Consider the following 12,058-nt stretch of genomic DNA (forward strand, 5'->3'; position numbering starts at 1 on the left):
TTTTTTGCAGCTATGTGTGGCCATTTGGAAAGTCCTAGCCAGTGAGATTTAATCAGAAATGTTGTGTGGGACTTCCAGAAAGGCGGATTAAAAGTTGTCGACTCAGTTGAGAGGTGTAGATTTTTCACTCTTTTTCCTGTCAGGAATCAAATATGACAGTTGGAACCCCAGCCACCACCTTGGAACAAGAGGTGGCCTTGAAGATGGAAGCCAGAGTCAGGATAATGCAGCAGAAATGCAAAAAAAGCCTGAGGACTTTATGAATCTTAATAAAATTTTAATAATAGGAGACCTGTTTTTGAGTGCCCTCAGAAGTGGGTCCCCATTTGGGGCAATTCAGATGGGAGCTCATCAAAGTCACAGGCCAGCGAGAGGGAAAGAAGATGGGTCTTTAGTTGAATGAACACTGAGAGGAAGGCCTCGGTAGGGAAGTCATGAGAAGAAAGTTGTAGCTTCTCTGCCAACTCACAGGAATGGCAAGGGGTGGTCCCCAGGTGTCGACTTAGCTTCCTGATGCTGCCAGAGGTGAGAGCTGGCGTTTGGCTGATGCTTTCCTTTTGAAAAGGTTATAAACCCTCTGCTCTGTTCCCATCAGGGCTTCTCCTTTGAATCTTAAAATCCTAGTTTGGGAATCAAAAATAATAATACTATAACTACTTTCTTTCTCCTTGAATTCCTGCTCTAACAATCTTAATTCTCCTCCTGGCAGTAGGATTACCTCTGAATGATAAGTAGACAGGTCAGGAAGTAGAGGAGAGAAAAACACAAGGATTAATATTTCTGATATTATCTCACTACTGGTATCTGTCACCAGCATGTCTTCTAACACTGTGGTAATATGAAAAAAAATATGGTTCAAAGGAATCACAATCAGTGTAGATTTTTATTTTTAAAAATACTAACAAAATAAAAATATCCATCAAACCTCCTAAGAAATATTCTCCTGCATTGAGCATGCTTATTTTAAGAAAAAATTCTTGAAAGGATAACCCATAAAAACAGTAGGGCTTGCCGAAATGTAACTATGACATTATCAACATTTATTAGATTGTTTTATGAATGAAAACCACCTCTTTGAATGTAACGCCTTTCCTGTCTACCATCCTCTTGAAAGCTATTTGCAATCACACTGCTTCCAATACGTTTGGCGGCATTAGAAGTGAATGAAAGTATTGTCTTCCATAAGGAATTACTTGTCAAGTTTTTCATCTCATTCTTATAGGGTGTGAAGGTGCAGATGTATTTCAGCCAAGCTTCTCCACTGGAAATGTTGCAAGAGCAAACTGTGGAGAGTGTCAGTGAGATGGTGGGGAGGCCGTAATAGCTATAGGGATAGCTATAGGATGGAGCAAGAAGGTCTCAAGTACCAATATGATTGGGAATGCTGGGGAGGAAGAAGAAACGAGATACCAGGGATGAGTCTGTGCCCGGAGGAAAGTACCGGAGTCCACTTTCACTGGGGTCAGAGTGTCACCTCCTCTTTGTTCTCCACTGGTGTTTGACAAATTTGATATTCAGCTATTATCAGCTAGTAGAAATAGCTGCAGGCATGTACCCCACATGTAGTGAAAGTCACTCTGTTTTCTTTATTTCCAGGTCCTAGCTATGGCAGGTTGTCTACTATCTTATTTTAATAACATATTAAAACTTCTCATGATGCATTCATTCATTCAGCAAACATTTATTGACATGTCATCCTTCCCTCCTTTCAGCACAGATTCAGATTTTACTCTTTTTTTTTTTAAAGATTTTTTAATTTTTTCCTTTTTCTCCCCAAAGCCCCCCAGTACATAGTTGTATATTCTTCGTTGTGGGTCCTTCTAGTTGTGGCATGTGGGACGCTGCCTCAGTGTGGTTTGATGAGCAGTGCCATGTCCGCGCCCAGGATTCGAACCAACGAAACACTGGGCCACCTGCAGCAGAGCTCGCGAACTTAACCATTTGGCCACGGGGCCAGCCCCTGTTTTTTTTTTTTTAAAGATTGGCACCTGAGCTAACAACTGTTGCCAATCTTTTTTTTTGGGGGGGGGGACTTTTTCTCCCCAAGTCCCCCCAGGACATATTTTAGTTGTGGGTCCTTCCAGTTGTGGCATGTGGGACGCTGCCCCAGTGTGGCCTGACGAGCGGTGCCATGTCTGCTCCCAACCAGTGAAACCCTGGGCCGCTGAAGCAGAGCGCGCGAATTTAACCACCCGGCCACGGGGCCAGCCACTAGATTTTACTCTGTTTTAATTTCTTTTAGTTATTTCAGTTGGGAAACTTCTGGAACTGAATATTATATATGTATATATTTATTAAAAACTGTTGCTGAATTTTGAAAAATCATTTGTGGAAAACTGAAGTTTGGGCTAAAATATAACACACATTTTTATTCTGATGTGTAGAAATTATAGTGTGGGCAAAACAATTACACTTGATTTTCAAATGTGCCATGGATTCAATTTTAAATTTTATTATTTTGTGTTATCACTGATCTTGCTAATTCGCTTCATCAATCTTTAATTTATTAAATTGTGCAACCATAATGGAACTTTCTAGTATCAGTCCATTCTAGCTAGCAAGAATTCATTTTATCAAGTGTAGTAACAGGAGAGTGTCATGGGTTAGAAGGCCATAGCAATGAAAAAATTCTTCAAAAACTTGACCATAATCGTAACTTTATATTGGACTGTAAACCCAAATCCAGATGCATACATTGTCATTTAGTTGTGGAATCCACTAACTTGCCCGTCTATAAATGATCAGAAAGCAGAAGCATTTTCACATTTAGACTGTTCATAAATTGTTCATTACTTAGACTTAAATAAATTTTTGATAACAAAATTGCATTATTGATAATTATGTATAAGGGAGAGTGGATACTTCATAATTTAACTTGAATCAGGGATTAAAAAGAATAGTGAGATATTCCTTTAAGTATTTTCTGTTAAATACCTTTTAAGTGAGAGTTGAATTTGACAGGGTAATAAAAAATTTATCCCAGCTTAACTTCATGGCTTCACAGACGGCTGATTTAAATCTCCAAGGTCTATACTTATTAGCAATGGCATATAAAAAAGGAAGAGTTCCATAGATAAGGTTCCTGGTAAATAAAGAAAGAAAAATATAACTACGACCTGCCAGTGTTCCCTCCCCCTGCCTCGCCCCAGCCATAGTGTGGAAGGCACTCCTGGGCAAAAGCATTCTTCTCAGGATAAACATGATTTATGATTTCTGCTGGTTCTTGCACGTGTTATATGGCTCCCCATTCTTCTAGTCCTGGGGAGAGCTTGAGCAGTGGGACTGGGTGTCTGGGAATTCTCCTAGTACAGTGGGTACAAAGCCTTCTGCATAGGCCCCTCCTGGTCAGGGTTTGTACCTGAAAAGTGCTCACTCCACCAGCTCCTGCCCATCTGTGCAGGCTCCTCATTTCACCCGTTCTTCCAGCAAAGACCCGGCCCGTGAATGCAGATCTACTCCTCTTGGCTTAATTACTTTAGCTTAAATAAGGAGACCAATTCAATAAACCAGAACATTCTTCTGAATGTTAGGTCACACTAACAAATAAAAATGCGATCTTTGATATCCCTTGAAATAAAACGTATGTACTATTTTATTAAGGGTAAAGAAACATACATAGGTGAAAATATCCCAATCAAAGGCTGACATCAGGTTTATTTTTTTTAAATCCCCAGCCCAACTTTATATAATCATAAGCAGAAATTTCAGAAATATTCTTCTCACAAGGCAAAGTGAAAAAAAAGTTTTTTGATTGTTTCTTTAAAGGTTTGTCTCTCCTCTCGTCTTTTCCTTTAAACTTTTCTTTGTTCTCATTGTCCTTGATCTTCCCAGGACCTGGCAGATAAACGCCTCCTTAAACTTCCTTCCTTTCCCGTCCAGCTCTGGTTCTCAGCTTCTTCCTCCTCAAGCTGCTCTTTTTCAAGTAGCACATTTTAAATGCGTTGGCTGTTTTTATTTTTAGATGATAGGTAACTTTAATATGTGTGATGTATGTTTGAAAAGTAAGCAAGTTGAGGAAAGACTTGGGAATCAAGGCTCGTCTCTTCTTGTTCTTGGGCTGAAATCGATTTCAGCTGATGGTCCCTGCTGCCATTTGCAGTCTATGAAGACTTTACATCATGCTAGGCTTCTTTTAGCTCACATGGATCAGGATCCTACTGTCACAGATTTTGTTACTCTTGGGGTTTAGGGCAGAGCTTTATTTTTCTTTTCAACAGTTGAGGCCTCCTGTCCCCAACATCCTATACTTTCCAAAGGATTTTCACTTATTTTAATTTCTTTTGGTTGTGGTAAAATATACATAACATAAAATTTACCATCTTAATCACTTTAACTGTACACATTAATAGTATTAAACACATTCACATTGTTGTGCAACCAATTCCGGAACTCTTTTCATCTTGTAAAACTGAAGCTCTACACCCATTAAACAACAACTCCTCATTCCCCTTTCTCCCCAGCCCCTGGCAACCACCCTCCTACTTTCTGTCTCTATGAATTTGACTGCTCTAGGTACCTCCTATAAGTGGATTTGTATTTCTTTTTGTAACTGGGTTATTTCACGTAGCATAATGTCCTCAAGGCTTATCCATGTGGTAACGTGTGTCAGAACTTCCTTCCTTTTTAAGGCTCAATAATATTCCAGTGTATGTATATACCACATTTTATTGATCCATTCTTCCATCAAGGGACGCTTGTGCACTTAGCTTGCTTTCACCTTTTTGCTGTTGGGAATAATGCTGCTATGAATGTGGGTTTACAAATATCTCTTTGAGATCCTGCTTTCAATTCTTTTTGATATATACCCAGAAGCTGAATTGCTGGATCATATGTGAATTCTATTTTTAGTTTTCGGAGGAATTGCCATACTATTTTCCATAGTGGCTGCACTATTTACATTCCCATCAACAGTGCACAAGGGTTGCAATTTCTCTACATCCTCCCCAATGCTTACTCTCTGTTTTCTATTTTTATAATAGCCATCCTAATGGGTGTGAGGTGGTATCTCATTGTGGTTTTAATTTGAATTTCCCTAATTATTACCCATGTCGAGCATCTTTTCATGTGCTCGTTAGCCATTTGTCTATCTTCTTTGTAGAAAGGTCTATTCAAGTTCTTTGCCCATTTTTAAAATGGATAGTTTGTATTTTTTGGTGTTGAGTTGTAGGAGTTCTTTATATACTGTGGATATTAACCCCTTATGAGATATGTGATTTGCAAATATTTCTCCCATTCCATTTGTTGCCTTATCACTCTGTTAATTGTGTCATTTGATACACAGAAGTCCTTAATTTTGATGTTGTCCAATTTATGTATTTTTACTTTTGTTGCCTGTGATTTTGGTGTCATATCATATGCAAGAAATCATTGCCAAATCCAATACTATGAAAGTTTTCCCCTATGTTTTCTTCTAAGAGTTTTATAGTTTTAGCTTTTACTCTCAAGACTTTCATCCATTTTGAGTTAAATTTTGTATAAAGTGTAAGATAAGGGTCCAACTTCATTCTTTTGCATTTGGATATCCAGTTTTCCTAACACCATTTGTTGAAAAGGCTATCTTTTTCCCATTTAATTGTCTGACGACCTTGTTGAAAATTATTTGACCATATATGCAGGAGTTTATTTCTGGTCTCTAGTCTATTCCATTGGTGTACGTCTTTGTGCCTTATCACATTATATTGATTACTGTAGCTTTGTAACGAGTTTTTAAATTAGACCTCCAACTCTGTTCTTCTTTTTCAATATGTTTGGCTATTCAAGGTCCCTTTAGATTCCATATGAATGTTATGAATTTTTCTATTTCTGCAAAAAAAAAAAGCCATTAGGATTTTGATAAGGATGGCATTAAATCTTTGGATCATCTTCTATTCACATCAGAGCTTTCATTTTTGGTGATACAAGATTAAGCTTGACTTCAGAATGGTTTTCTACTGTTTATAAAGGAGAAAAGGTGATCAGCTAGGTTTAATGACTTTCCAGAGTTATGAATATCAACGAACATTCTCTGTGTGCCCTTGAGTCCAGGAGTCATGTTCCTACTTCTCTTTCCAGAACTGGTTCTTTTGTCCCAGCCTGCCTTCTTACAACAGAATTGGATGCAAACATTCCTATATTTTTTTTTTTTTTGAGGAAAATTAGCCCTGAGCTAACATCTGCTGCCAATCCTCCTCTTTTTGCTGAGAAAGATTGGCCCTGTGTTAACATCTGTGCCCATCTTCCTCTACTTTATATGTGGGACGCCTACAACAGCATGGCTTGCTAAGTGGTGCCATGTCCGCACCCAGGATGTGAACCTGCAAACCCTGGGCCACCAAAGCGGAATGTGCGCACTTAACCGCTGCGCCACTGGGCTGGCCCCTCTTATAATTTTTAACTAGTTCATTGACAGAAACTCAAAGGATGAAATACTTGAGGTGTCTGTGCCATTTTCAATGCCAGAGAAAAAGGACTTTTATGATGACACCGGGTGAATAATAGGTCCACCGTATATGTAGACTCCCTCCCTTGCTTTCCCCGTAACAGGCCTTTAACTACCCCCAGGGAATTTTGCATTGTCCATTTGGCCTTTGATTTTTATTTCTTCCTTTCAGGACTGTGAATCTGAACCTCTTTGACAAGGCTACTTTTAAAATAAATCATATGAGAGAGTCTAATTATTTTTTAGAACTATGACAATGATTTTTTTCCTTAAGGGCTATTCATTCACCTGTTTTGTTCACTTAGATGAAACCTAATAGCATACATATCATGATTTTCAAAGCCATTTTGAAATAATGAAAACCCTGCCCAACTCTTTAAAGAAAAGAGCTTACTTTAATAGATTTTGAGGGGTATCCTAGCAACAACTCCATAGTGAAATTTATCAATTTCTTAGAGAGAATTTGCACTAAATCCATGAAAAAGACACTTCAATTTTAGTTTCTTGGAATCATTCTTTCTACCTTGTTCCAAGAATTCCATTTTCTTAGGGCTCTTCATTCTTGAGATTTCATTTAGTTACCATTAGAAACATGTTTGATCTTATCCTGCGCAGGCTAGCTCCTTTAGTGGCACTGGATTCCACTAGACCATAGATAGATGGATGGATAGATAGATAGATAGAAAGATAGGTAGATAGACAGACAGATAAGGGAATATTTTTTGAATGTATAAGCAGCCAAAAAATTAATGCAAGTATAGAATATGTTTGTGCTTTGGGTTTTTACTTCTGTATGTGCAAAAATACAAGGCAAAATCTTCTTGATCCTAAGGAAATATTGAGAAAAGCTGAGACTTGGAAAGCACAGTCAGACTTGCAAATCTTGGTTTTCCTGGGTGCTATGGATGGGAGAAGATTTATTTGGTTGTGCTTTCAGATATTAGTTGTTTCCAGATGGATAAATTAAAAAAAATTCGGAATGCAAAAGAAATAGAAATTTATCCCAGGCGTGTGGACAACTCAAGCATGAAATAGCAAGAAGAGCACACGTTTCGCAAGTAGGATTCAGAGTTGAACAGGCTATGAAAATTAAATAGCATTCACAATGCAGCTCTGGATAACCAGGGAATAATGTCTGCATAGAAAATTTATGTGTGAGTGGACTTATTCTTGTTTTTTGCTATCTTGAAAAGCAAAATGAAATGGTTGTGTGCATTGGTCTGTGGGGATTTAGAGTTCACGCATTGTTTACAAGACTATGTGGACTGTGTATAAGGACGTGCATGTATACAAGCAGAGAATTATTATAATTAGCACTATGATAATATAGTTATAGGGACAGAATTTCCACAATCTAGTGGGCTTACTAATAATGCTTCTGTAATGTGTTATGGTGAATTAAACATTTAGAAGCAAATATTTATAATAATAGCCCTCTTCTGGCAAAATTCCCATTAACAGAATTGGAATTTATAGAAAATACTTTTTCTTTTAAAATGTTTAGATATTCAATAAAGGTTTGTTGATTTCACCACATTAAGTATTCTTTATGACATTTTTATTTAAGTATAATCTGAATTATTTAAAATTTTATTCTTTGAGTTATTCTTTTAGCTGTTTTAATGTTATTTTTGCTTTTACATTCTTTTTGCTTCTTTTTATTTTTTCATCTATTTTTAACTTGTTAGTTTAAAGTTTATTATTTCTTTTTATTTTTTTTCTTAAATATTGGCACCTGGGCTAACAACTGTTGCCAATCTTTTTTTTTTTCTGCTTTATCTCCCCAAACCCCTCCTGTACACAGTTGTATATCTTAGTTGCACATCCTTCTAGTTGTGGGATGTGGGACGCCGCCTCAACTTGGCCTGATGAGTGGTGCCATGTCCGCGCCCAGGATCTGAACCCTGGGCCACCGCAGCGGAGCACGCGAACTTAACGACTCGGCCACGGAGCTGGCCCCATAGAGTTTATTATTTCTTAAATTTTGATCTTTAGCACATTGAATCCTGCTTTATTTGTTTTCATTTACCTTTGGTTTCCTGGGGGGAGTTGGATTATTAATCATTTTGGGGATGTTGATGATGGCAGCAAGGAAGTCTGGGCACAGGTTGACAGCGACAGAATGTGCCCACGCCTTTGAGATGGAAGATGTTGAAACCCATCCACTTCCCCATAAGGCCCTCCTCCTTTGGCTTCTTTCAGCCCCAATTCCTTCGGCGTCGACCTAATACTCTAGGCCAGGGTGATTTTAGCATCCCGTCGACTAAGAAGGCTTTTCAAGGCGAAATTATCTCATTTTTTCAAACGGTACACTTGAATTCTTACCACCTTAGGCAGCCCCCCATTCACAACTCACAGAACAGCAACTATTTGTTGAATAGCTGCATATTGTTGAATATGGCACTGATTCTGTACCATATATGTGTTGCGCCATGTATTTGGAACTGAGGAAGCATTTTCCAAAAAACATGGCTGTCCTTGTATCTAGCTTGCTACGTCAGTCAGCAAAAGCCCAGGGGAACCTGGACCAGCTTAACAGCTGTTTGTTTCATCCTTCCTCTCCCTTCTTTTACTTAAAAAAAAAGTCCTGGTACACTGACGTCGTTTCTGTATGCATTTACAACAATTCCAAGGAATTAGATTCTTATATAGGTTAGTTTTAAGCCACTCCTTCTGGAGTTAAGTGAGATTAACTAAAGGGAGAAATAGACAGAGATGGCAAAAACCAGGGCAGAAGGTAAACTTCAGCCTCAGAAGCCTCCTCTTGGGGCAAACATGAGGCGAATCGGAGAAGAATTCTGATGTGAGGACTGAGGGAAATGGAGGCAGAGATGGGCACAAACCACTGAGTGAAAATTTCAGAATGTTGATCACCTTCGATTGGAAAACAGACACAGAGACCAGTGCTTTTTAGTATGCATTTTATTTTTAATAAGTTTAGCAAATTTATGAGCATCTCCCCAAAATGACATAGGTGGGAGATGCTAAAAAATTCCAAAAAGCAAGGGATATCAAGTGGAAATTAATATTTCCTAATGAATAATTAATTAGTAATTACTATTACTAATGGATTCACGCTCAGTCTTGATGATCTCAAATAAGTTTTTCCTTCACATCTTAAATTTCTCAATCTCCAGCTCTACTGCCAAGGGAATCTCGCAGGCACTCCAGTCACTGAACCGGAGAACTGAATACTGAAAGCAAAGAAAAACAGCATAGCCATGTTGCAATACCCTTAATTAAAAGAGAAGCTCATTAAACTACGTTAAAAACAAAACAATGTGTTGTTTTGAATACTGGTGCTTAAGGAAAGGCAAGTCTAATTAGAGGAGGATGAAGACATTCCAAATGGGACTTGCAGTTACGTTCAAGAGCTTTAACAGTTGGTGGCGTTGATTCCTTTTGAACCCGTTTCTTTCCAATGTTTCTACCTGAGTCTGGACTGTTGCCCTCCACACCCCCCCAAGCTTTTAGCTTGGCTCACAAATGGAACAAAAATGTAATAGGAAATGGAACAAAAGGAAGACAGCTTTCTGAGGTTAACTGGCAGAAAGTGGGAAAGGGAAGAAAAAGAAGGAGGATCAAAGAGAATAGATATTGAGGGGGAAGATTTCTCAGAGCAGAACCGAGAGAGTAAGAGGAGAGACAGAGCAAAAGAAAGAGACACACGTGATCAAGGGAGAGAAGAAAGCAAGGAAGAAAGAGAAAGGGGAAAGCGAGGAGGAGAGAGAGAAGGAAAACGGGGGCAGGAGATTCTGTGCGGATCTTCTGGTAGTAATCTCTTGTTATATCCTCTTGTCAGAGGAACTTCTGATCTCACAGTTCTTTAAGTGAGGGCCAAAGTGGTGCTGTAGACCTCGAAGTGCTTGTTTTCAGTCAGAGAAACCTGAAATCAGAACGGCTTAAAATCCTGTACTTACAGCTCGCTGCGTGTTAGATTCACCCTGGGAGCTTTCAAAGCTGCCTCCACCTGCCTCACTTCCCAGAGATAGGCACTGACTGGCCAGGGGAGAGGCCTGGGCATTTTTTTTTGGAAAATTAGCTCTGAGCTAACATCAGCTGCCAATCCTCCTCTTTTTGCTGAGGAAGACTGGCCCTGAGCTAACATCCATGCCCATCTTCCTCTACTTTATATGTGGGACGCCTGCCACATCATGACTTGACAAGCGGTGCTAGGTCCACATCTGGGATCCGAACCAGTGAACTTTGGGTGCCAAAGCGCAGCACATGATCTTAACCACTATGCCACAGGGCCAGCCTCTCCCCCGCCTTTTACTTAAATTGAAGTTGAATATATAATCTTTTATTTTTTGGCTTCTCAATTTTAAATCATAACTAGAGTCCTTCTTCACTCGAAAGAGTCTCAAGTGATTTTTATGCACTACAGAGTTTGAGAACTGTGCTCAGACATCTGCCTCCCCTACCAGAATGTGAGTTCCACAGGCAGGGACAAGCACTGAGTCATCCGTGTCCCCAGCAGCCCAGAGTGACTGACATAGTGTAAAAGCTCAAGAAACGCTTGTTGAGGAAGTCAATTTACAACTGAACCAAAACCATCCTCTTCTCCTCAGCTCTGTGAAGGATCCTCAGGTTCACCGAGCCATCCTCCACCTCCAGGCAGACGCTCTCTGGCTTTAGCTCGAGCATCTTTGCTCAAGCTTGTGGTTGTCTTTGTCTTTTCTGTGCCTGCTTTCCATGATGCACTGGGAGTTTGTCAGGGCTGGACGGCTTCTGAGTCACCCACTGGCCTATCATGGGACACCAAGCACACACTGGACTTTCAATGAATGTTTGAGATGTGAATGCTCCAGGCAGAGGCCCCAACCCTTTCCCCAGAACTTCCTTCCAGAAATGTTTTGTTGGTGCTTTTCTCCCAGTTCTTGGTTGGCCTTAAAGGTTAGCTATTGGTGTGCTTGTCTCCTCAGCCTGTTTGTTCCCTTCTCAAATCCTTTGCACTGGGGCTTGGGTGTTTTTAAAAGCTCACCTGGTAGTTCTAATGTGCAGCCCAGGTTGAGAACCTCAGGCTAGGTCTGGAGACATTAGGACAGCATGCAAATTGTTGTTTGTGTTTGTGAGATGCTATTTGTAAGCTAGTTGTCACTCTTCAGAGCGTGCCTGAGTCCAAGTACTTGTTTGGTACTAGTCCCTTTGAGGAAGAGGATCTCCAGGGTGCTTGCCATTGCTGACACTTTCTAAGAAGGTTGGGCCCCTCAAAAGCCATACATAACCTGGAAAAATATGGCATGCAATATAATTATCAAATAGCTTCTTTCAACCACATAGTTTCTACATTATAAGATCTTTCTTTGTAAAGTCTAAATTCCTATTTCCCCTTTGGTGAACTCTTCTGCTGCTCAGATACACAAAAAGGGAAGGAAGCTCCTTAACTTCAGACTGTCGATGGACATTGTCCAATTTCTCAAACAATACAGAATTCTGAATTGGCCAATAAAAGATTTCTGCAACTGGATTTTTAAAGCAGGAGCTAAGAAATTCAAAAGAAAAGATTCTTACCAGCTGAGTTGTCATCATCATTATCATTGTTTAATAGCTACTCCTTATTGAGCACCCGTGATGTGCTAGACTTTGCATTAGATGAATTATAAAGGAAATCTCATTTCATGAACACAACTCTCTTTT

This window comes from Equus caballus, chromosome 2 (genome assembly GCF_041296265.1).
Source record: "Equus caballus isolate H_3958 breed thoroughbred chromosome 2, TB-T2T, whole genome shotgun sequence".
Lineage (NCBI taxonomy): Eukaryota > Metazoa > Chordata > Mammalia > Perissodactyla > Equidae > Equus > Equus caballus.